At 41.7% G+C, this 26,418-nt stretch overlaps 1 long non-coding RNA gene across 2 annotated transcripts in view; it reads right to left on the reverse strand.

Annotated features, from left to right (window-relative positions):
• Positions 1-26,418, reverse strand: part of LOC114597177 (uncharacterized) — a 229,035-nt gene that overhangs the window by 197,256 nt on the left and 5,361 nt on the right. The window contains exons 2-3 of one of the 2 annotated variants that reach the window (XR_013393276.1): positions 14,195-14,288; positions 8,271-8,305 (exon numbers count right to left, since the gene is read on the reverse strand). This is a non-coding gene — a long non-coding RNA (uncharacterized LOC114597177). The remainder of the gene's footprint in view (positions 1-8,270; positions 8,306-14,194; positions 14,289-26,418) is intronic. The other variant, XR_013393275.1, reaches the window with a different exon arrangement.

Raw genomic sequence — 26,418 nt, forward strand, 5'->3', positions numbered from 1 at the left:
GAGTTTGATTGTCCTTGACTCCTTCTGCCACACTTGCCATCCTCTCATGCCTCACCACTGTGGCACGCCATTCCCTTTGAGAACTACTGCTTTAGGGGGTGCATTTTCTCATTCTGGGTGATGTGTAAGTCACAACCGTGAGTCAAACATCTGTGCGACTGTTTCAGACACATACCACCAGTATTAATTTGCACTGCAGAAAAAATGTCATGCTAATAGCATTTGCTATTAACTTGTCCATAAAAGCCCCTTTTAATAATAAATTAGGGCTGAGAAGAATATTTGTCAGTTTATAATTTGTGCATTAGGCATTTCCCCTTTCAGCGAAGTAGAACTTCTACATTTTTCTAAAAGTGAAAACCAAAACTAATGCAAGACTTATGGAAGCGGGTGGTACAGGCAAGGCGGAACACAGCCCAGACATTTTGCAACAAGATGCAACATGTTGGTCACCCTTCCATCCCATTCCTCATACAGAAGCTGACTAGATTGGCAGGTAGATCTAACTTCAACACTGGGGATAGGACAGCATCATCTGGTGAAAATGAAAGCAGGTGACGCAAGGCAGGCCATGTGGTACACACCGCTCTGTCCTTCAACACCTCACAACTGCTCCCCAGCACCCAATAATCTGCTGCCTGAAACTTAGTCTTCACTATATGGACAGAGCTGGTCCTGGATTCAGACTTACTCCAAAATGATTAGGCAGAGGCAACCTTCCTAACTTTAGACCTCAGGCAGCTGCGTAATCCTTGTGATAGCTCCACAAGGACCCAATTTAGGAAAGTTCCTCCAGTCCCTCTGAGCTAGGGTTCAGTTGGCCTCCCTTTATATGTTTGACACAATCCTCCCCCTGTTCCATGTGGCCATCAACAACCACATCCCTGTCCCCCTGCTCCCATATAAGCACTCAGGAAAGCAGATACCTGGAGGCTTATCAAAAACCCAGTAATAAAGAACCACAAACAATGCATACTTCACAACATCTTGGACCCAGAAGACCACAAAAGACTACCTTTTTCATCCTTCGAAGAAGATAAAGGGTCAGTAGCTATTCTACCATCTGCTAAGGAGGCATTGTTAGTGGGCAAGATTTAAGCTCTTCAGAGTTGCCTCTAGCAAGGATTTAAACAAAAGCCAATACTTGCATTATTTTTATTTGCCTCCATATTCAACCAGCAAAATTGCATTATTTTTATTTTGCAATTATTTCTTGTTACTGAAGTTTAAAAAGGCTTGTCTCTAGGCCCAGTGCATGGGGTATTTACTGCATACTTAAGCCCCTTAATGAATGCAGATCCAACTGCTTTAAAATCTCAAACTTAGGCCGACAATTTATATTCCACATTATACTAAGCCATAATCTTGCTTAATAAAATAAAGTCCCTTTAAAATTATTATATGGTTTTATAACTTGTTTTAATCTAGTTTTATAACATATTTTAATCTATTAAAACAATTTATACAGTGATTCATGGTTGAACATAAAAATGATTACATACATATTCTGTTCGCAAATGCTAATGCTGTCCAATGAGATCTAACTACATATCAAAAAGGAGGCATGTTTGACATTTAAAATAAGATCCACAATAAGCACTACTTATCATCATAAAGCAAGTTCTAAAACTATTGATAAAAGGATTAAGTAAGGAGGGGGAAAACAGCTTTACAACAATTCAGCCTGCATGCTACATGCTCCCTGTGGAGGAAAAAAACGGGTTGGTGTATTGAGATTACAGTAATCTGACCTCAGAAAGTTATTTCACAGGACTAGAGATAAGTGTTGAACCTAGAGTGGTGAAGTCAAGCAGTCAGCCTGCTTTTTTAGAACATAAAAGCTGCCTCACTGGGCCAAAGCAAAAAGCTTATACTAGGGATGAGGAGCCTGTGGCTCGGGAGTAAAATGTGGTTCTCCATACCTCTCTGCCAACCTTCAAGACTCAACCTCTTGTGGCACAAGGGGTCAGTGTATCTGGCTCTTATCCAGAAAGTAGGTGGTTCAAGCCTACCCAGGGACGGTTGTGAGAAGATTCCTGCATTGCAGGGAGTTGGACTAGATGACAATCAGATTTGTATAGTCCTGATAGCTGACCAGCCAGCTACTGCAGCCTGCCAGTAGCTGAATCAAAAGCTCCTGGCTCTTCCAGCCAGAAATGGTCACAGGAAGAAGAAGTTTGGATTTAATATCCCGCTTTATCGTTACCCTAAGGAGTCTCAAAGTGGCTCTCCTTTCCCTTCCTCCCCTACAACAAACACTATGTGAAGTGAGTGAGGCTGAGAGACTTCAGAAAAGTGTGACTAGCCCAAGGTCACCCAGCAGCAGCATGTGGAGGAGTGGGGACGTGAACCTGGTTCACCAGATTATGTGTCTATTGCTCTTAACCACTACACCACACTACACCATAGGACCCTCCTCTTCCTCCTTCTCCTCTTCTTAGCGATGTAAACGCTTCAGGGACTCATAATGTCACCCTTTTTGATTTGGTGGCCAAAAAGATCAGAAAGAAGACCTTGGACAATATAGCAGTGAACTGTAAGAGAGACGCAGAGATCTAAATAGAGACCATTATGTGTGGCACGACACACCTTTTGCTTGTATTTATTCTTGATTCAGATTTGTCATGGCCAATGGCTAGTACAATAAAGTTACTTGGATTGGAAGTGGACTGTAGTCCATGAAAGCTTATGTTGTAATGATGTAATTATTTCCACATCATTCGTTTTAATGAAATATTAAAACAATGTTAAAACAACAAAAACACACCATTAATTTGGAATTGGTTGTAAGCTGTAAATAAAACCCTAAAACCAAGAATGTTGTGATTGAATACCAGTCATATTAAATGGATTGCTACCTGTTCCAGACTTGGGAGAAGAATGCAAATAGCAGCAATTTTCACTTCCTTTTCTGGTGGAATTCTCCAACATTCCTAGTTCCCTTAGAAGTGCAGTGCTTGAGGAACAATCAAATGCACTTGTAACAGTGCACTTCAAATAAATGGTTCCAAGTTATAAATTTAGGAAGAGAAAAAGCAAGAGATGTTTCTACATTTTCTAAACTAAAATTGCTGATAGTTTTGTTTTATTTGTTGAGTGACTTGACAATCGACTGCATGAGGAGCCGTTACATCCTCCACAAGTGTCAGAAAGACCTTGTAAAATATATCCATTGACTTGTCTGGCAAAAGCCTATTTAGTGATAAATGATTTGTATCTAGCCTCCTTTGAAATGACGCTCTCCCTATGCATCAGGAGTAAAAATTCTATTTAAAACAAGACAATGAATTCTTAAGTAAATGTTATCTCATAAATGCTTCTTAACTATACTACAATATATGCAGAAACTTCTTGCAAATCTTTAGGGATCTGAATACATTATAGGCACTTCCAAAATTACTAAGCTGAGACCAGAGAGAAAAATCATTCATACTGTTAATACTGTGGTCAAAGGCAAGAGGAAGATGATCAGGGAATGACCTTTCATTGTCTCACCTCTGCCTCTATGGAACAGACAAAAATTGAGAAAGAAATCAATTGGTGACAACTAGTGATGTCTGCCTGCCTGCTTGCATAGTGAAAATCTACTTGCACAACAAGACTTACCTTTCCTCTCCTCCTCCTTACAATACCCCCCCCCCCACCCATGCAAAATCTACTCTGGAGCATCCCCCAACTTTATGGGGCAGAATTTGTGAGCAACTGCAGGAGGAGAGCAGATGGGAGGAGAGACAGGAGGAGAGGAAGGAGAAGCCTCATTACATGCGAAGATGCTTGTGTGGCATTCGAACGGAGCCCCCGGTCGTCTCACAGACTATTGACCTGTACACCACTAATCTGCTGCCGCCAACCAGGTTCTCCCAGGTAAAACACTTAGTCTCAGTGGGGTTCTCAAGTTAACAACGAAGATTGTCGTTTATTGCAAACACAAATAAACTTTAAATGCATTCGAAACACTGTTACCCTTTACCCTCCTAGTCTTATTTTAACCTGTCTCTAACTCTTGTACCTCCCCTCAAACAAGAACCAACTGCACTAACTGTCTCTCTATTTCCCTCTGTATTCCAGCTGCTTTCCCAACTGCTCCTTCCCCCAACTGCTTTTTCCCAACTGACTAAACCTCTGGCTAAGCCTTTTAAAAACAGATAGGCTCCGCCTCTGGCTTTTCTATTGGTCTACCTATTAACCTTTCTCTCCCCCTGTACAGACATTTCCAAAAGAACGGGCAAAAGCCATATCCCTCCCCCCTTAAGGAAATTTGATCAGGAGGGATAACTGAACAGAGTTACACTCTTGATCAAACGGCATTAGACGTTTAAAGCAAATAAACATATTTACACTTACGTTATACATTTAACTTCCCATACTCTCTAGTACAACAATTGCCTAATAGCAAAACATTCAATTATACAGAGGTTTTGATACATTTTAGGCAACTCAGTTATCAACAAGAAAAATTATTAACTGTCCATGGTTAACCTTCATCATTGGGTCTTCTTGATAATGCATTGGCCACAAGGTTCAGGGACCCTTTCACGCTTCTTATGGTGATATTGAAGTTCTGCAGCAACAGGGCCCACTTCATCAGTTTGCTATTGGTTCTCATTGTCCTTAACCAAAGCAAGGGTGAATGATCGGTGCACAGTACAGTGGTAACTTGGGTTACATATGCTTCAGGTTACATACGCTTCAGGTTACAGACTCCACTAACCCAGAAATAGTACCTCGGGTTAAGAACTTTGCTTCAGAATGAGAACAGAAATTGTGCTCTGGCGGCGCAGCAGTAGCGGGAGGCCCCATTAGCTAAAGTGGTGCTTCAGGTTAAGAATAGTTTCAGGTTAAGAACGGACCTCTGGAACGAACCCGAGGTACCGCTGTATAAATTTCCGGCCCCAGGTGTATGGTTTCAACTTCTGTAGGGACCAGACGATAGCAAAACATGCCTTTTCTATTGTGGAAAGGTGTTTCTCTCTGGGTAGCAATTTCTTGCTGACATACGTGATCAGATGCAGGTTGTCTTCCTCTCCCGGTTGACACAGCATGGCTCTGATCCCGGCATGTGATGCATCTGTAAAGATGATAAACTCTAGGTCATGGTTCGGTGCGATGAGGACTGGTCCGGTAGTCAGCATTCTTTAGCGCATCAAATGACTGCTGGCACGCTGATGTCCCCTCAACACACTCCGGTTCTTTATTGCGAGTCAGGTCGGTCAGTGGTGCAGCTAGTTCACTGAACGTAGGGATAAATTTTCGATAATACCCTGCCAAACCTAGGAAGGTTCTCACTTTCTTTTTTGACGTAGGGGTAGGCCAGTTCGTAATCGCTTCTACCTTGGTTTCTGAAGGCTTTATTATTATTCCTCCACCCACCATATGTCCAAGGTACTTGATTTCTGAGTCCCCAATCTGACATTTACTAGCCTTAAGGGTCAAGCCCGTCTCTTTAATTCTTTGTAGCACTAACTCCGGTCACGAAGAGTCAGACACGACTAAACGACTAAACAACAACAAGCACTAACTCCAGGTGCTCTATATGTTCAGACCAGGTCTGACTAAAAATGGCAATATCATCCAGGTAAGCTACTGTGAACTCCCTTAATCCATGCAGATCCTATCCACTAACCTTTGAAAGGTTGCTGGCGCATTTTTTAGCCCAAAGGCCATCACCTTAAACTCATATAATCCTAGGGGACTTCTAAAGGCAGTCTTTTCCTGGTCCCCAGGATACATTTTTACTTGATAATAGCCTTTTGTCAAGTCTAGACAGGTAATGAAATGGCACCTGCCTATGGTCTCAATTAGGTCATCTAAGTGGGGCATTGGATAGGCGTTCGCCTTAGTGACGTGATTTAACTTTCGGTAGTCAACAAAAAATCTTATAGAGCCGTCAGGTTTGTCTACCAGCGCTACCGGTGCTGCCCGGGGACTGTCTGAGGGGGTTATGATCCCTACCTTCAGCATCTCCTGAACCTCATTGCGGATTTGTACAGACATTTCCAAAAGAATGGGCAAACGCCACATCTTGCTATGCTGGATTGCACCCATTGGTGCTACAAAGGAAGAGAACAGCAACTTTTAAATAAAGAGGAAATGATGGGGCATCGTTCTCACTAGAAGCAGAGGTCGTGGAAAATCTATGCCCAAATTGCATCACACTTGTGACTGCATTTGAGGCTCCCATGATTACATATTCTTCCATGCCACCAAAAAAACCTCTACAAACCTCCAAAACTTGGCCTGCCAGAAGACATAATGCCAGGGAATCAAAAATAACATATTTGTGTTGTGTTGTATACACCCAGTATCTTAGTGAAGCCAAGCCCTCAACTACAGGCTATGAAACTCGGGCAGTTGAGGCAAGCCTGGATATGTGCAGAGTTACCTGGGTACATTGAATGCATCAGGTTTAAACTGGGGCTTTGAAGGAAACAAAAGCACTTCAATAAGAGCTGCAAAATTTTACAGGAGCAATCAGGGCTGGCCTCACCATTCGACAGAAAGAAGGAGTCCCCTCAGGGAGCTGATTTCTGGCATCACAGAAGGGCAGCAAATTGTTAAATTATTTATTATTACTGCATTTTTACTGTGAAGCGCTTCAGAGATTTTTGGCCTCGGATGCCAAAATAACTTGGCCAGGCTTGGGTACGATGTTTCTTGACTGGGGGAGGTCACCATCTGCTGTTCCACCTTGGGCAGCAAGACCAGTCCTGGGCAATCCACATTCATCCTCAGAGCCTCCCTGAACCTTGTTCACCTCAGTTGCTCTGCCCTTTCAAACCCTTCTGTGGTACAGAGAGCATTCCGCTCTTCACAATGGCCAAGCTGCCAATGTTCTAAAAAGTTGCCTTACAGCTTCCCTGAATTGTGATGTACTAATCATCACATTCAGAGTCTGCTCACATAGCCATCTGGGTCAGTTTACCTGACCGCAATATCACAGAATGAATTCTGGTTCTGGAACATCAATGCAGACCTTCCTAAGCAGCCATGGTTAAACAGAAGTGGAATCCTGATCAGCTTGGATGACATTCCCTTTACTCCACATTAATAATATAAAAAAAACCTCTCAATGTGAACGACATCATTATATTTCTCCTCCACCTAACTAGCTTTCCCATTTGCTACATTTGAATGTCTCTGAACACTCTCTAAGCAGTCCATACATTGTTTTGCATTTAGTCAATTTACCCAGTATTTTTGAATTATTTTCAGAGAAGGTTAAGAAAGGTTCCCACACTGACAAAAACATTTTCTGGCTTGCTTTGTCTTTTGACAACTTCTAGCTTCTCTATGACCATAAGTTCCCACACCTTATCAATTCACAACACATACGTGGGTAAAATATCACCTTTCCAGAACCTTGCTACAACAAATTTGGCAGCTAACAACAGAAATACTAGACAAATATGCTCAGATATGTTTCTGTGTGAATTTTAAACAAAAGTAACTCTGATAAAGATAGCAAAAAATCTCAGTGAGTCAGTGGAAGCTCGTCTGTCGGACAAAGTGCCCCCCTATGAACCTCCAAAGCCATAGTACAGTCTTACTTCTGTCACCCACAAAATCAAGAAAGTAGCCTTGAAGGGGATTCATATCCCTGCATCTTGTAAAGTAACATCTATAGATGTTAGTGATGTGAGAATACAGTCTTCATGACTCTCCACTCATTTCCTTTCAGCTCATGCATGCTGAGAATTTCAGGACCACAGGAGAGAAGAGCTTTGAAGTTCTCTCCATTCCCAATGGGGAGCACTTGCTGCAAGGCTCAACCAATTTCTTTTTGCTCCCTGCTAGGAGCAGCTATAGAGGGACTGGGAACTAGAGACTTCTCTTTAGCCTTTCCTTCACTGAGCAGCTATAGTTTCAATGGCTCAGCGACAGCTCAGGAAAAGATAATAACCCTCTTGGGATATCGTACCTACTACCTAAATAGTAATGCAATTACTGCATTCCAAGAGGGATTAGCAAAAGAACTCACTTACAGTTGAGTGAAAATTTAGTCCGACTGGACTGAAGCTTCACTGGGAATGAATTGACTGTCCTAGAAATCAGGCCTCCACAAAGAAATGGAGCAAGAGTCAAGTTTCATTAGGATGAACGAATCCTCTGTGACAAGACTTGCATTTTAAACAGATTTGTGGTTAACAAATGGCAACACCTTTGGAATAAATTGGCTCCTTTGAACTTTGTAAGTGCAAACATCCATTCAGCCCTGCTTCTGCACCTAGCTTTTAAATCCACATACCTGTGGATGAACACTATATGCTTACCTTCTGGCTCAATTTGTATCCAGGCACAGGATCACCTGGAGAAAAGGTAATATGCAAATTACTCCTAGCTGCCAAGCTTGAGTTTCTGCCACAAATAGATTTACAGCAATTTTGGATCCTGCTGATAACAGTAGCTCTGGTGAAAATGCATTAATAGAATACGTGAAGTCTTAACATGTTACCTAGCAGTCTCGTATGATGAAAGTGGACTTCATAGTTTTGCCAAGATCTCTCCAATGTCATCTAGCCAGCACTTCAGTGTTATGAGTGAAGGTAGGTAAAATGTTTGGCCAGAAGCACATAATTATTGGGGCCAATTTGTTTCTGTCAATTTCAACTGCTGCCTCCCTGACTTTTACAAGAGTTCACATTCATCCATCCACAATAGCTCTCACTATCAGAAGGGCCTTCTGGCGGTTCCCTCATTGCGAGAAGCAAAGCTACAGGGAACCAGGCAGAGGGCCTTTTCGGTAGTGGCGCCCACCCTGTGGAACGCCCTCCCATCAGATGTCAAAGCGATAAATAACTACCTGACATTCAGAAGAAATCTTAAGGCAGCCCTGTTCAGGGAAGTTTTTAATAATAATAATAATAATAATAATAATATTATTATTATTATTATTAAGTTTTTAATGTGTGACATTTTAGTGTATTTTTTGTTTCTATGGAAGCCGCCCAGAGTGGCTGGGGAAACCCAGCCAGATGGGTGGGGTACATATAATAAATTATTATTATTATTATTATTATTATTATTATTATTATTATTATTATTATTATCATGTTCCACAAAGTGTCTTTCTAGTATATAAATATTGTGGGCCCAGGTGCAATGAACTCTGGTTCCCTGGGAGCTGATGGCATGTACATTCCAATAATGACAGGGCAACAGTTTTGGTTTGCAATGGCTACAACTTTTATTGATTGCAGACATAAGTTGGCTTTGGCATAGGTGTTGGGTTTGTATCCCAAATCAGCCTAGCCTGAATGCTGGCTGATTGTTCCCTTAAGGTCAATTCTGGGTTAAAGGACCCCCCCCCCATGATGCAGATAAATGGGGCAACCCCACCAAGCCACACTTGAGGAAGTTTTCTGGCCCATTAGTCCCCATCTGGGTCTTTCACCATGGACCCCTTTACCAGGACCCCCTTGTTCCAGTTTAGACCAACCCAATGCCTTTCCCACCAAGATATACAGGGTGGGCAGATGGGATGACGGTTGCAGACTGTGCTGCCCACTCCCAGTGCAACAGGAATATAAGGCATGGAGGCAGTTCTGAGTGGAGACAGTCTTTGTCAGCTCTGTCTCAACACTTGTGCCCCCTAGTCTGGCTGTGATTGGCTGTTTTAAGTTTCAGATTTGGGCAGAAAGCTCCAGAAGACTCTGCAACTGGCTGAGGCTGAAGACGCCACTGGTGATCACTTGGGTGAAGATCCCCACCCCTGGGGTCCCCCCACAGCCACCTCAGGCTACAATCACTGCTCCTGATTATATGGTAAATGGTCTTTTTCAATCAAACAAGGTCCCGTATCACATGGCATTTGGTAACATCATAAGAAGCATACCTTGACTCTCATCTAGGCAGCTGAAGTCCTGATACATTCTAGGGCAATTACAGTGATTTTGCCAGTGGGGGAAAATATATATTTCTTAAGTTCATTAGTAATAATGACTGGATGCCAATTTCAAATAAATATTGAATAGATGCCAATAGCAAATAAATATTAGGCAAGCCTGGCAATTTCAAAGTTTTCAGCTTTGTTTACTAAATACAAGTAAAATCAGTACACGAAATTAGATCCCTCTCTAGGGCATCAGGAAATTTTCTGGAACATACTAACAAATGCTCTGATTCAAATTACCCTGTGCCAAGTAGCCTAATTTGCCTAGGGACATTTTCCAATTCAATGTTTTCCAGAAAACCAAAATAATTGAGAAATGCTCCATGACACGCAGCTTTTTACGTACATGGCACAACAGACAAGATTTGAACACTATTGGTCTGTAAGTACCTGGTTCATAGCTCACATGCTATATATAGCAGAGACCCAGGCCCACATGTAACATGTTTGAACTAGATCAAATATGTGATAAACAAACAAACAAACAAACAAACAAACACCTTTCCCTCATCTTTCCCAAGTCATAAGAACACATGAAGAGCTGCTGCATCAGGAAAAAGGCCCATCTAGTCCAGCATCCTCTTCTCACAGCAGCTAACCAGATTCCCGTAGGAAGTCTTCAAACAGAACCTGAGCACAACAATACTTTCCCCACCTGTGTAGCCAGAGGCATCTTGCTCCAGAGGCATCTTGCTCCAACAGTGGAAGTAGAACATAGCCATCATGGCTAGTAGACATGGAAAGCCTTATCCCCCATGAATTTGTCTAATCCTTTTTTGAAGCCATCCAAGTTCACTTTAGTCCCCTGAACTATTTTTTAGAGATTCTTCTCCTACTTCTTGGATCAACTAAATTAGGGGACCTATGGTCCTACAAATGTTGTTGGACTCCGACTCCCATCAACCCTAACTATCATGGGCAGAGATGGAAGTTGTAGTCCAGCAACATGGGGCAGGACACAAGTTGACCACTGAACTAAATGATCCCCATCCTACTACATCTAGACTCCTTTTATCCTCATCCAATAGCACTGGAATCAGGCAAGCAAATATCAAGACATATTATTATTTTGTTGGAAAGTGATGTCCATACCACTGAGTTTCTTCTCTTGTTCCTAACAATGCTACCTAAAATTCACTGTGAGAACTGACACTGAGGTTAATGTAATTTGAGAGTACAAAACTGCATCTCTGGAGCTGCTAACAAAATTTCACATGAAATTGATTTTGAGGCAATATGGGAATGCCTTCTCATACAAAACATTTGAGAACCTGTGGAGCTAGTCCCTTTAAACTTTCTTAAATATTATATTAAACTGGGTCTAATTTAAAATTTTACTCACTTGCAAACTTTCTGACCTAGAAACATAAATGAACAGACATCCCAGACACACTGTGGAATTAAGTCAGCAGGAAAGCATGTTTATCTCTAGCCTCTGCCCCTAAATTGTGTGATGTCCTAACATGTGTTCTTTGAATATATGGAATGTAGACTATGGAAGTTGGATAAATGCTGAAGAAAGTTCTTCTAGCTTCATTACTCAACTTCCAACTTATCACACTATGTCTGAGTCAGCAAATAAGTATAGGGGACTGGTATACTCAGAATAGTAATAGGAACTGTATGATTTCTTCTACAGACACACACTTTTGATTTGCATAACTTCCTAACTGTGGACGTAGAGGGCATATAACAGGAAGTATCCCATGCCCCCACCAGCAGAAAATGCAAAGCAATCAAGAAAAGAATTGGCAGCAGAGTTTAGTCTTCACAATAAAGTTTAGGGTTCCAACATTTGAGCAAAAATGCCCTTTTGTGGCATCACTAATACATTGTAGGTCAGGAAACAGAGGAGTAATAAACACATACACACACACACGGTCTTTAAATGAGCAGGTCTCCTTACTAGACCACAATCTATTTATTAAGCTTCCAGTTCAGCAAAAGGATCTGCTGAAACAACATGCCCACTACTTCAAGAGAAATATCTGCTTTATAAGAGCCTTTGGATTGTGGCTATCTGTGTATGATCACGCCCCCCACCCTCCCCTGAACAACCTATGGCACATGGCTTGGCAGCCTGCCTTTGAAAGTTACATTTGACAACCTAAGAGCAAGGATGACAAGATCTTTCAAAACTTTTTATCTTTATGTCTCCACTGATACTCTTCTACGGAGAAGGAGATATATCTGTAAGGTTTATACGACATGAAGCTTTTATTCTCCACTTTCAAGAGGTGACATTTTACTCCTCTTTTCTCCCATCACAGTATATGGAAAAGAATTTCTTTACTCCATTATCTTTCATCATTGCTCACTGCAGTGTTACTGATGTGAACCTTTCAAAGTTGGGTTCCATCGCTAACGAGTAAGACATGAACTTCAAGTTGAATAGGCAGTCAGACAATTGAGCTTATTTATTTATGTATTATTTATAATTATATTTTTACCCCACCTTTCTTCCAAGAGGAATCAAGGTTGTGTACATGGTTCTCCCCTTCCCATCTTTTCCTCACAAGAACCCTGTGAAGTAGGCTAGTGCTAAGAGACAATGACTGGCTCAAGATCTCACCCAGTGAGTTTCATAGCTAACCACTACACCAGACAGACTTTTTGAGATAGATACACTTCAATGAAGTGCGATCGGCAATCAATATCAGATTACAAACCTGCCCACAATTTCAAGATGGGCCTGTGTGACAGTGCTTCCAACCGTTATTTAATTCATCCTAAGAAAGCTTTCCCATAGGAACTTGCATCCCCTCTTTGAGGCTAGCCAGATAATAGATATCTTATCGAGCTAAACCGGTAAATCTTTCTGCAGAAAGAGACACTTTCAGACTGATTAATCCAGATGATTGTTCCAAATATTACTTCTTGCCTTCAACCACTATCTATTAATCTATGGTTCTCTCCAGGTTCTCAGTTTTCCTTGTGACCAATAAATATATTTCAGTAAGTCCAGGGATTTTCTTTGTTTAAACAATACTAGTGTGAAAGGTGACATTGAAACGGACCCAAAAGATAATCTGATCCAATCCCCGCAATTCAGAAATGACAACTAAAGAATCCCTGACAGATGGTCATTCAACCTCTGTTTAAAGACATCTAATGAAAGTAGTCCTTTCTGAGGTAGTCCATTCCACTCTTGAACAGCACTTTCTGTTAGAAAGTTATTCCTAATGTTTAGCTGGAATCTCCTTTCTTGGTTCCAAATATAGATAATTGTTACGATGAACTGTATAGTGGATTATCTTTTGGATAAAATATGCAACAGGCTGCATCTGCTTTTGCTGCCTTTTCCCATCATTCTAAAAAATGTGTTGGAGGGCTCAGACCAGTCATTTGGTACTTGATTCATTCTCTTTCCTGTCATACCTTCTGTGTACCCTAGTTCCTATTAAACAATGCTCCTCTGCCCCTTCTGTCTACCCTAGTTCCTATTAAACAATGCTCCTCTGCCCATTTTCAGATGTGTCCAGCAAATTAACCTGGTTGTATCAGACTTCACCACTCTTCGTTGGAGAAGTAGGTTATCAGAAAGACTGAAAGACTTTAGTGATGTCACTGAAATTCACATTAACAGGATAAAAATACAAAAGTTTCCAGTTTTCATTCTTTCTCATGCTTCAAATTGAGATTATTTTGAGCACATATGCCAATGTTCTGCTTTCATTGGCGTACAAAGCCAACACAGGCTTAGAAATGGATTATTTTAAGTTTTGCATAAAACTTGGTTATTGAAATTGATTTGACATTGGAAAATGATAGTAGCAGCAGACAAAAAGCTTCCTGAACCACTTACAGCTCCAGGCTTAGCCTTGGAAATACACTGCTTACCCCCCACTCATGCACTGGAACCATAAATTCATTTAAGGTATACCAGGCCCGCACAACATTATCCACAAGGGGCTTGATAACCCTCCCATTTTTGCTACCTGCCACTGGTTGCTTATTGAGCCCTTGATGGCTGCCTTACAACGACTGGAAGGAGGACTTCTGGCTTGATGGATAGCAGGCTGTGCAGTGGGCAAAACTCCATAGTCTAACCAAAGTTAAGCACATTCAACTCTAAGAAGTCCAACTGTTTCCAATGGAAGAGAGTTGATTTTAATTCTACAGAAATCAATGGGCCTTAACAGTGGATTGCACCCGCTGTTTGCACTCTGAAAACTCATTCTCCTTTGAGTCCCATCACTGGTTCCAGAAATATTTTGCATTTTATACTTCAGGCTCAATCATTCAGAAACGATACTGCATAAAACAAGTGCAAACACCATATATGCATATAGAGTATTTACTCACCCAGTGAACTCTGCATGCATTATTAATCAAAAGCTGTGATGTTATGAGAAGGATGGTGGTTGACTTTTCACACTAGAAAGGTGACAGGAATCTCCTGCAACAGAAACCCAGAATTCTGTAGTATGAACACAGCTTATCCTCTCAACTTTTGCACGAGCTTGACACTTTTCTTATGTTTAGATAAATTTTATATTCACATAAAAATACAAATTGAAAAGAGAGAAAGATGTTCCAATTAAAAAATAATAATTAAAAAAAGATTTCATTAAGGCTTACATTTTATAATACAGGCTTAAGGTTGCTCAACTTAAAGCCAAACCAAACAGATGTCAATCACAATCAGAGAGTTTACTTTGCCCCCCATAACTGCAGAAAGGCTAATGAGAGGATTAGTTAGATTAACCATGTATGGTTTTGCTCTTAACAAGCAACCTGCCAAGCTAGAGTAGTATAATTTCTTTCAGACTAAAAGTTAGATACTTTTATATAAACAATAGCTTAGCCTTTCATACAATTCAAGCAGCTATCCAGCAGTCATTTAAAGCAAGATTTAGATTATCGGATGTAGCTCGAGTCAGATTTTTGTTTGTGACCATGACAGAGAAATAAAACACAAATAATGTGTGCTGAATGAGATCATTTAATGAATCTCTAAAAATGAATATGTATAGGTGATAATATGTCCAGGAATCTGACTGCTGCAACTCCAAGCACGTAGTACAGTGGTACCTCGGGTTACATATGCTTCAGGTTACAGACTCCGCTAACCCAGAAATAGTACCTCGAGTTAAGAACTTTGCTTCAGGATGAGAACAGAAATCGTGTTGTGGCGGCGCAGCAGCAGCAGGAGGCCCCATTAGCTAAAGTGGTGCTTCAGGTTAAAAACAGTTTCAGGTTAAGAACGGACCTCCGGAACGAGGTACCACTGTGTACAGGTTAGCCTCTAAGTTGATCCTTACCTTGTCAACATGTCTCACAGCCTTGAAGGCAAGTTTTGGGACTAAACTCCTGTTTAAGGAGTTTAAGGACTAAGAGTGATCACCAAAGCTTAACCCTGCCTAGTGAATTCACACACCTACCTACCAAAAATGTGACCAAATTATTCTATTTACCATGCTTCTATCACTAGATGATTCATCTCCATGCCAATGCAGAGCAGGCAAAACAAATCCTGTGAATTGGGCCAATCTATTGGCAAGTCTCCTCCTGCAGAGCCACACAAAAACCTTCCCTTAAAAGTTCACTCCGTGCTAGGTTTTCCCACTGTGGAAAGAGCTTTTAAGCTCTCCGCCTCACTTACCAAGGTCTGGGAGGCTTTCAGAGCTGGTATGATAGCCTCCCAGAGCCTGGTAAGTGAGGCGGAGAGCTTAAAAGCTCTCTACCTTGCTAGGAAGGGGGCGGGCACCTGCTTCGTATACCAGATCCAGAAAGATAGGGGTGGTTGCAGGAGTCAGTTCTGGGGTTGTTCTGGCTATACACAATTTCAGCTTGATATGCAATCTCCAGAACCAAATCCCCACAGAAGTTGCAAGTCTGAATCTTTTTGGTGATAGTCTGGAGGTCTGTTTATTTTCATTAACATCCTTCTTGGCTTGAATTTCAGAAGCTTTATTTCAAAGTTAACATGTCAATCTAAATCCCAGCATCCAATTGCTACTTGACCCTACCTCTCCTATGCCAGCCACATGGATTATTTCTTCATAAAATAAATGTTTGCATCTATGCAGACAGAGAGGTGACAGCAATAGTAACCTTTTCCATGTGAAAAGTAGCATTTGAAAACCACTGTGGTCGACAGTACATTTTCAAAGCAAGAGTGCAAAGAAGAAAAGATGAGTGAGCTCCAAGGATTAGCAGCAGCTAAACTGCCAAAGGAAGTCTAGGAGTACAATCCCAAGGACATTTACCTGAGAGTTCTTGGGACTTCTGAGTACACATGCACAGAATTGTACTGAACACTGATTTAATTGAATGGAAAATTCAGGATTTGATATTATTTTTATTATTTTTTACGTTACAGGAATAGAGTTCTCTGAGCTGGTAGTGTTTCTGATAAAATGGAAGAGACTAATTGAAAATTAGGATGAATTAGCTTAATGAACTACTATATTATATTCCCATTCAGCTGAATCCATAACTCTGCAAGAATACGAATATTTTTAGGTTAATGATTGAATTAGGGTGGGGATATTAGCAATGTTGATGAACTGATTGGCTGATTTAATTAAACTGGAAAATGGATAAATTAATGTTTTGGAGAAAAAGAAAACAATGATGATCAGAAGGATTGAAGAAGATCTAGTGATCTAAATTGATATAATGATTAACTGGAATACATAATTAAAATGAAATGATAATTTTTTAAAAATACTGAAGTTTGATAAGACCTTTAGTTACTGCATTGTTATCAGTCTGTTTTGTAGGCTATGATAGATTGAAGTTATTGGAAAAAACACTGTTAATTGTTCTTGATTAACCATAGATCCATATGTAACTTAAACATACTGGCTTAACTTTAAATATAAATACATATACATACACTTGTGATATCTATGCACAATTTTCATTTTTAACTCGTTAATTTGATTATATTTTTAAAAGGTGTGCTGTGAAGAAAAATACCCATGGATGCATGTATTCTGTTAAGGAACGGATAAACTCTCAGCTTCTACTGAGGGATGGGTACTTAGCCCTCCAGAGGTTGTTACACTTCTACTCCCATCAGCTCCAGCCAATAAGCCCAATGGTTAGGGATGATGGAGTCCCAGTAGCATTTGGAGAGCATCAGACTCCTCACCCCAACTCTACAGATAATTTAGAATATGTGCATTCTAAAAAAATAAGAATTGGTTGCTTACACAGTACAGCATAGTACTTGAAACATTCACCCTACATTTTGGATGGGGCTGTACTCCTGTGTCAACTCGAATAAAAGTAATATTTAATTTATTGTTAGGGGCCAAATTCCAGTTTAATTGGTGGGGCTAGGAATTAAGAGTAGAGGTGCTCTGGAAAATCTAGGCTTTCTAACCAACCATGTGTGGTACCTTTTTAAAATCAATTTTATTATCTCAAAAAGGCAACAATGCAACGATCCTGATAACAAGTATAGCCATTTAATATGCTAAAAGCATAAATAATTAATTAAAGAAGTAAAATAATATAGATTATTGATGGTGCTTATATTTGTGAACTTAAAAAAAAAGGACTAGTTTCCCCAAATAAGTCATATGAATTAACTGTGTTACATTTACATATTCTGCTCTCTTAAAAAGAACACCAAGAACCCACAGCAGATCAATTTTTGTAATTAGTTTCAAGCCAACTGTGTGTGTACTGTTGTGTGTACATCCATTAGGGTGTGTCATTTAGAAGTATGCTGGTGCCTGTTTGTTTTATTCTGGTAGGATGCTGATGCTGTGCTCAGCTTAGGGAGGAAATTTGTCAGGAAGCCAAGTATACCACAGTGAGAATACATTCTTCTAAATACTTGTAAGAGCCCTTAAACAGACATGCAATTTTCAAATGCCAAGTAATCACTTAATCCTCTCTTCTGTGCTACTGTAACTACTTGTCCTACACACTGCTGCTGCATACAAGGAAGGATGAAATAAAATAAAAGACTAAGGAACAGTAGATGTGTTAAAAGGCACAATTCTTTACTTGAGGGTGCTTGGGAGTTGTATAGATGCAAACACGTGTGATCAATGCTACAGTTCTGAAATAAAAATATACTGATGATATCATTAAGAATGACACTTTAAGCGTTAACCACAGTCACTGAGAGCATGTCATTCAAACAAAAAACGCAAAGTCTAAAAAATGAGCAGTAAAGGTAACTATTGCTAAAGTGTGGAAGCAAATTTAAACACCATTAATTGTAGAATGGTTTGGAATTATTTGGAATATAATAATATTAGTGAAACTTATGTACTTCATCAGAGGAGAAAACAATCAGATTTATAGAATAATTGTCAAATTCTATTTTGTTTTGAAACAAAAAAGTGTGTGATAATGCATAGGTTTTATCTACATTGTAATGCTCTAGTATGATTTTGCTTACATTGATTCATAATTTATGATACACATTTAAAAAAAAGAACAGTGTAGTTTAAAGGCATTTGTTGGGGTTGCTTTTTAATAATGTAGCATAGTGGCCAAGAGACTGAACTATGAATATTGATACCCGAGTTTGAATCTTGCTTCCGCCATGAGCTCAGCTTAGGCAAACTACCTCAATTCCCCTCCACGCCTGCAGTATGTGGGATAATAAGGATATAATGCTAACTTACCAATACAGAATTATTGAAAGGATTACAATTAGATCATCTGAACTGTTTCAGAAAGTGATATACTGTACAAAGTGATATACTTAGAGGCCCCAAGATTTACCTTGTATCTGCATCTGTGTTAAAAAATGATGTTTTTGAGTCACTCTGCACTCTCTCATCTTTGATTTGTAATTTATTTTATTCTATTGCATTCTGCCCCCTTTTCTCCAAGGAGCTCAAGGCTGCGTACATGGTTCTCCCCCTCCTCCTTTAATCCCCACAACAACCCTGTGAGGTGGGTTAGGCTGAAAGGCAGTGACTGGCCCAAGGGCATGCAGTGAGCTTCATTGCTGAGTGGGGACTGGAACCCTGGTCTTCCCAGGTTCTAGTCCTACAATCCAGCCACCACTTCATATTTATGTAAACTTACTACCAGGAGAAGCCACTCCTTTTTCTTTCCTCTGTTATTCATACAGCCATCAGGCTCCTCCTGTAGGTTATAGAGAAGCCTGTAAGTAATTCATCATTCTCACATATTGAAAAGGGAGGACTTTTAGGACCCTCACCAGCTGAAAAAGCTAGATTTCATCTCAGAGTTAATCATATGTACTCAGGAGAAAATCCTATTCATTGCAATCTAAGTATGCTTAGGACATTCTGTAGCTTTGCAACATTATCCTCTACCCACTGAAATCAATGGGCTCTCTACACAGGAATAGCTCTGTAGAGCAACTAAAAAGGTGGAGCGGAAGGACATCCCCTTTCTTAGTTACAAAGGCTGCTGCTCATATTTCCCATGTTGACAGTAGTACTTGCCTTTTACATATATGGATGTGTTCTTTGCTTTTTGTTTACTTGGTTTTTATATATGTGGTGTTATGTACTGAAGTTCTCACCCTGGGCCAGCAGGGGGATACTGTAGATAGTTATGCAAATGAAGGATCGAAAGTGACGTTCAGTGATCGGATAGTTTTAGAAAGTTGTTACAGTAACGTGGTACTGGAGCTCTATATAAGCAGGCTGACTGAGCCACAGTAGTGGGAGTCACTGGACCTCGTTCGTACCAGGTGGCACTCGAAGACAGGCGCTTGTGGCGCCGGCACATAGACCAGCTTAGGCTCAGGAAGGGGACTTGGACACTACTGTGGTGCCCCCAACTGCGCTTGTGGCTCCGGAACAGACACTTACAGATGGCGAGGCTCCACCTACACCTCTCTCGCAAACTGCGGGCGTGGAGCCGAACCAAGCCACTTCAGAGGGTCTGCTGGACTTCCCACAGACTCAGACCACTGCCGTGCCTGACATTCTGCCAACTCCACTCGCGGAGGTTCCACCCACAGCAGCGGACCCAGGGGACTTGGTTTCAACGCCACCTAGGGTCGTGCCACAGCCTCAGCAAGAATTGGGCAGTCCCCCAGACTTGGGTACCGGTCCCCGGCGGTCTGGCAGTTTCCAAGCACCCAACTTATTTAAAGGACTATGTTGTTGGACATGTAACACTGTTGGTCTAAGTACGTGGAAGTATGTGAAATGTAAGCGATATGCTTTTGTGCCTAATTGAACCATTACGTGTAGTGCTGTATATAAGGAAACCATTACGATTGTAACTAACGCCTTATCTCGGTGGGGAGGGGTGTTATGTACTGAAGTTCTCACCCTGGGCCAGCAGGGGGATACTGTAGTTATGCAAATGAAGGATCGAAAGTGATGTTCAGTGATTGGATAGTTTTAGAAAGATGTTACAGTAACGTGGTACTGGAGCTCTATCTAAGCAGGCTGACTGAGCCCTTCAGTTCAGTTCTGTCCTGGCCTGTGAATAAACAAGAGCTTATTGAAGAACTGCTGTGTCGTCTGATATGTTCACCCACAACTTAACATGTACTATTTTGTATTATTACAGTTTTTGTAAATCTCTTTAAGACACTTCTTGTGTAAAAAGGGATTAATAAACACAATAATCATTTTAGATAACTGAGGTACAAGAGCACAAGTCACATTGTTAAGGATTCCAAAGAAAGAAATTATATTCCTCCAATATATTAAATCAATGCCCATGCTCTAGCCCAAGTTAGTCATGAATGTTATCAAGAATCTCCAAATAACCCACCCATAGCTGTACTCATCCTTCACAGCGACTCCTCCATCAGTAATTCCAGTATTTTAAAGTAGACAAATTGCCAAGGGATTGTTTTGTGAAAGTGTTATTGTTATCCATGTATTTTCTGTAGCATTTCAGTTCCAAATGAGCTAGACAGCTTACTTTTGTGTGTGTATGTGTGGAGGTCACCTAGCTGAGGGAAGCTACATTTAAAAAAAACAAAAACAAAAAAGTCAGTATACATCATCTAAATATTAATTCTATCAGACCACAGGCATTTAAAACGTGCTATGTGACTTAGCAGGATAAATGTATGCCTTATATTCCAGTGTTTCTATACTGCAAATCACCCTGTGATCCTCGGATGAAGGGCGGTAGATAAATTAATTAATTAAATAAAAAAATAAAAAGGAGGCTTTAAAATTGTGACATTTTATGAACAGAATCTTAACAAGCATTCTGTTGACAAGATATTACGCATCACTGAACCAGTTCATTATAACATCATCTTAAAAGGGAAAAAGTTATGCAACCCAGTTAATAAATGTGACATTATTAATGAATGACTTAAGAATGATATAAGCAGAAAGGATGGGAGAAAATAAAAGGATAACCCACTCCACATATAAGCAACATTCATGAGGTATTTTATGGATTAACAAGTCACAAAACATTTCTGATCAATACCAACTGTGGCTGCTTGCAATGAATAATTTATATTTCAGAATAAAGGGATTGTCAGAAATCTTAGCTCTTAAAGAAATAAGTTTGTTGGTGATCATGATTTATTTACAGGCAATACAACTCACGAATAAGAAAGCACATGCCCAAATCATTCTGTGGCAGAACAAATTAGTAGATTTGCCATTATAAGGCCTGACTTTTAAAATGAAAACAGCTTTGGTCCCACTATACACACACACTTTCACCCCTTCCACCAAGAAAGTAAACCTATATATGGAGCTTTAAGAAGGAGAGCCTAGTATGAAAGACATTTATATTGAACTGAACTTTTTCACATTTGCTATGATAGGGGGAATGAACGAATGAAATTAAAGAATGTCATATTGCATATAATGAGGGTTGATGGTGTATTATAAAAAAATTAAAGCCAACATTACTACTAAAGAAAAAAAATAGGTCATGTCAATAATACATGAGACGCAAGTACTATCATTCCATGAGACGCAATAGAATTTTGCCAGGAAAGAAAAGCACTATTCAACTAGGCTGTATACCACAAACCATGTTCACATTCTAATGAAGGTATTGCCCAAACATGAATTATGGAGGGAAGTGAATCTCTTTCATTTTCCCTACCAAAGCCCCTGGAAATATTTGTCTGCAATTTGGCAGGCTTAATCCACTCTGGAGGAGCATCTGTGCCTGTAAATTTTATCTGCTTTGGTCAAAAGGAAGAAGCTATAGTCATTTCATAGATTCATCTTATAGATTTATAATGAATGGAAAGCACAGAGCTTTCTTTTATGCAGAGCTGCTTCAAATCTGCAGCATAGTTTGAAACAGAGAGAGCATAGCGTTACTCAGAAACAGCAAATTTAATTATTTAAAACATATTAAAACGTACAAGGTGGTTCATTTACCTCGTCTCACAGTGTGCTGGGCTGATTCGGCAGGTGGGAGCAAGGGTGTACTCTATTTTGTTTGTGTTATCCAGGATTCATGAGCATCGGGGGCAATGAATTAAAGTGTCAAAAAGTCGGCATATTGTCTGCCATGCCATCACAATAAGAACATACATTAGGAGTGTGCAGAGGCCCCCAGATTTGCCTCATATCTGTTTCTGTGCATTTGAAAAATATCCTGATCCATTTCTGAGTCGTCCTTGGCCCATATGCACTATAAACACTTTTATACCACTTTAAAGACTCATGGTTTTGTTAAAGACTCCTTGGAACTGTAGTGTGTTAAGGCAGTGTTTCCCAACCTTTTTTGGGCAAAGGCACACTTGTTTGATGAAAAAAATCTCGAGGCACACCACCATTACAGCCCCGTGACGTCAGCGCGCAGCGTCACTTGAGCTCCTTCTCCTGCTCGTTCAGGGCCGCAGTGGCGTAGCGTGGGTTGTCAGCACCCGGGGCAATGCAAGTAATTTGCGCCCCCTAACCCGTGGATTTGCGCCCCCTAACACTAACCCCCAGATGTTGCGCCCGGTGTGGCCGGCCCCCCCTGCACCCCCCACGCTAGGCCACTGATCCATAGCTAAAAGCAGAAGTCGACAAATGTGTCCTGTTTTTTGCTCTTCAAAATATGGCAACCCGAAGACCCCCAGGGACCGTCCAACCAGCCTAGGAAGTGTGCTCTGGTCACGGGGGAGGAGACACGAGGCATTGCCATCCACACCTGGAATTGAGGAGGAGCTGGAAAGGTCCTTTGGTTTCACACCCAGGACCCATTTTTTCTCTCTTCTTTTGAGAAAGGGGTGGGAAACGGGATTTGGAGGGTGCATGTGTGCGCGTAGCTGAGCTCCAGTTGCTCTGGGCATTTCTGGACGGCGCCGGTAGCGTCTCTCCTAACCCCTCCCCACCCCGGTCTCCACCCCCCCGCCCAAAGGCTTCCCCCTACCTGGCCAAAGTTCCACCCGAAGCTGGAGATGCGGTTCGCGCTGCCCACGAAGAGGACGCCGAACTGCAGCCAGGGGCGAGTGCCATGGGGGCGAGCCATGGCAGGGCGCGCTGCGTGGAGCCTCGCTGCAGCCTCCCCCTCAGCTGTAGGGAGGCTGAGGCGGTGGGCAGAGGCCAGAGCGGAGCTTGCGGGCAGTTCGCCCGCAGACGCATGGCTCAGGCACGCTGCAGGCGCCGAGGTGTGGCGCCCAGTGCCCCCCGCCTCGCCTAGATACCAGTGGCATAGGAAGGGGTCTGCGGTGGGTGTGGGGCTGAAAGGACAGACAAGGCTCCAGCAACCACCGCCAAGTCCGCCGGTCCTGCAATCCCTTGCACGCTGACTTGGAAGTACAGTGGTACCTCGGGTTACATACGCTTCAGGTTACAGACTCCGCTAACCCAGAAACCTCGGGAGGGGAAGAGAGCTGCGAGTGCGCCCCCCGCAGATGTTGCGCCCGGTGCGGCCGGCCCCCCCTGCACCCCCCACGCTACGCCACTGCAGGGCCGGGTCGCCGCCGTGAGGGAAGGGCGCCGGGGCGCTGCTGCTGCTGCTGCTGCCGCCGCTCCCAGCAGGCATGGGCCCAGCTGAGGCGGCGGCGGCTGTTGTGGTGGTGGTGGCGATAGCGGGCGGAGGAGGGGGCGGCGGGGCCGAGGTGGCCGGCGGCGGCGGGGGAGGCGGCGGCGGGTGGAGCAGGAGGGCGGCCGAGGCCGGTGAGGGAGTAGGGTTGCCCGGGGCTTGAGGAGCCGTCGCCGGGAGTTGCTGCTGCTGCTGTTGCTGCTGCTGCCCGGACATGCCGGCCTCCTCCTCGTCCGCTGTCTCGCACTCCTCCCTTTTGCGCGCGCTGCCCTGCCGCCGCCCCATTGGCCGGATCCTGTCAGCTGATCCTGTGTTATTTCCTGTGTGTGTGTGTGAGGGGAGAATGGAGAGAGAAACCTCGGCACCACCACCGCGGAGCCGCCCCCGGCTCGACGCGGATCCTCGCCGCCGCCGCCCCGCCTCTCGCCGCCCGCCTCGCCTGCCTCCCTCCCACGGCACACCAGGCAAGGTCTCGCGACACACTACTGTGCCGCGGAACACCGGTTGGGAAACACTGTGTTAAGGGCACTGAGAGTTGTTAAGAGGCCTCTCATACCGCCATAGAGCTGCAATTCCCTGAGAGGAGAGACTGAACCACTGTAAGAATGTTAGAGTTTTTGATGTTGGTATAGCAAGGGGCGTACAAGTTTCCGTGGTGGCAGAGAGGGGGTGCACCTTAGAACCTCCCTCTTTACATTCTGAGAGAAAGATCTGATGTGTCCTATGGTCCTTGGGATAGCATCCCTGGAACCACATGATGGCAGGGCAAATCTTGCATTTTTCATTAATCTAATGACTTTAACATTCCTACTTAGTAACTAATGAAATAATTATCATATATTGATGATATACTGCCATTTTAATCTTATTATGTGATATGTGGCATTTTAACACAAGCCAAACATATTGTTCACTAGCTTAACTAGGCAAAATAATCCAAATCACCAATGAAATGTGTATGTTATCATCTAAAGTCAGGTGTTCCTTTTGGTTTTCTAAAGGCAAAACCTTTAATAAGCTTACACACACCCTCAAATTGCAAAGGAAGCTTGGTGCTACAAGCCATGTGATTTTAATTTAGCTTAAAAATACCTTTGATATAGGACAGTATTTTATCTGGTAGATAAAATTTCAAGATAGCAAGATTGTCTGTGTGTTTCTTTAGAGATTTGGCTTGAAATATTATACATTCATCCTTCCGATTGAAATGATTTAATAGTTGAATCAAACATTCACAGCACCAATCTTGTGTTGCAGTTCAATAATTCTTTTATATGGAAAATGTAATGTCTTCCCACTCAAATTCACTGCTGTACTCAAAGCAGTTTCAAGATGATTTACTCAGGCATTACATATCAGTATATAGAGAAAGTGTCCTTTCCAAGTTAATTCCTGCTGGGTAAAAATCCTACACCTTTTAAATATTTAAATTTTTGGAACATGTTGACTAGCTCAATAGAAATCAAAGCAGTGCCCCTCACTCCTCTTGTACATACACAGTTGTACTCATTTATCTGAGGAACAAAGAGCCAAGTTTTACATGAAAAACATACTGCTACAGTTAACTGACCACTTTCTATCAAACCATTTCTCAGCAAGTCATCTCGAAATAGTTCTAACTCGACTAATTTATACATGCAGCTGAAATAAGTGGCAATAGCTTTCCTTGATTGTACCACTTCAGCATGCAGGTAGAGGGTTGTTTGTTCAAATGCCTTTACAAAAATATAATTCATCCTGCATACAGAAGACTAGAAAAAGTATTCTGTCTTAGCATAGGGATGACTGTATATACTTTCTGGAATCCAGGAAGCTTGCATCATTGTCTCATCAGCTTGCAATTTAAAAAATAATAATAAAAGTCATGAAATTCATCAACTTTTCAGTGTGTTTCTCTTAATATAAACATTTTTGCAAGAAATGTTCATAATGTAGTACATTTTGTATGTCATTTTCACTAATACTTTTATTTATTTTTCCACTATGTTTTCCACTAATACGTCTACTTTTATGCACATTTTGGGGGGCTGGAGAACTACACTTCTAAATTCGTGGTTCTCTGAAGTTTGCTATATAGTTCTCCAATTCCCATCCCCAAGAGCACAACAACACAGGATATCTGTGTTCTGTTTTTGCATGGTGAGAAATGTGAATTAGGTATGCTTGCATTAAAATACAAAGCTAGGCAGATTTCTCACCATACCTTGATTCAGACCTCTCAGTTTAAAATTATGCAGGGGGGGGGGGGGGATGAGGCGGTATTGAAAACCATAATTGAGGATGTTTTCACAATTTATGTCCCTGCATCTATAGGGTTGTAGCCAATGCTGTACCAGCACAGATCCACTGGTGCAACAGGACTTCCATATCCTCTCCTCTCCTCCCCTTTCCTATTTTGTTTTAAACATTCACCTCTGTACTTGAGTAGCATAATCTATTTTCATCTAAACAATTGTATGTTTAATACAACCTCTGTGTGCTCTGTGTAATGGGATAGTTCCCATACCTTCAGTTCACTCCTGAAAACCTGCTATTATGTTAGTCTCACCAAAGCCTTCTACTCACCATTGGATCCATTTCAAGATTGCATGGGAATTCCTAATTACCTCTTAGAAAACAGCCAACAGTTGCAGAACTGAACCAGTTGTATTGCA

This window comes from Podarcis muralis, chromosome 6 (assembly GCF_964188315.1).
Source record: "Podarcis muralis chromosome 6, rPodMur119.hap1.1, whole genome shotgun sequence".
Classification (NCBI taxonomy): Eukaryota; Metazoa; Chordata; class Lepidosauria; order Squamata; family Lacertidae; genus Podarcis; species Podarcis muralis.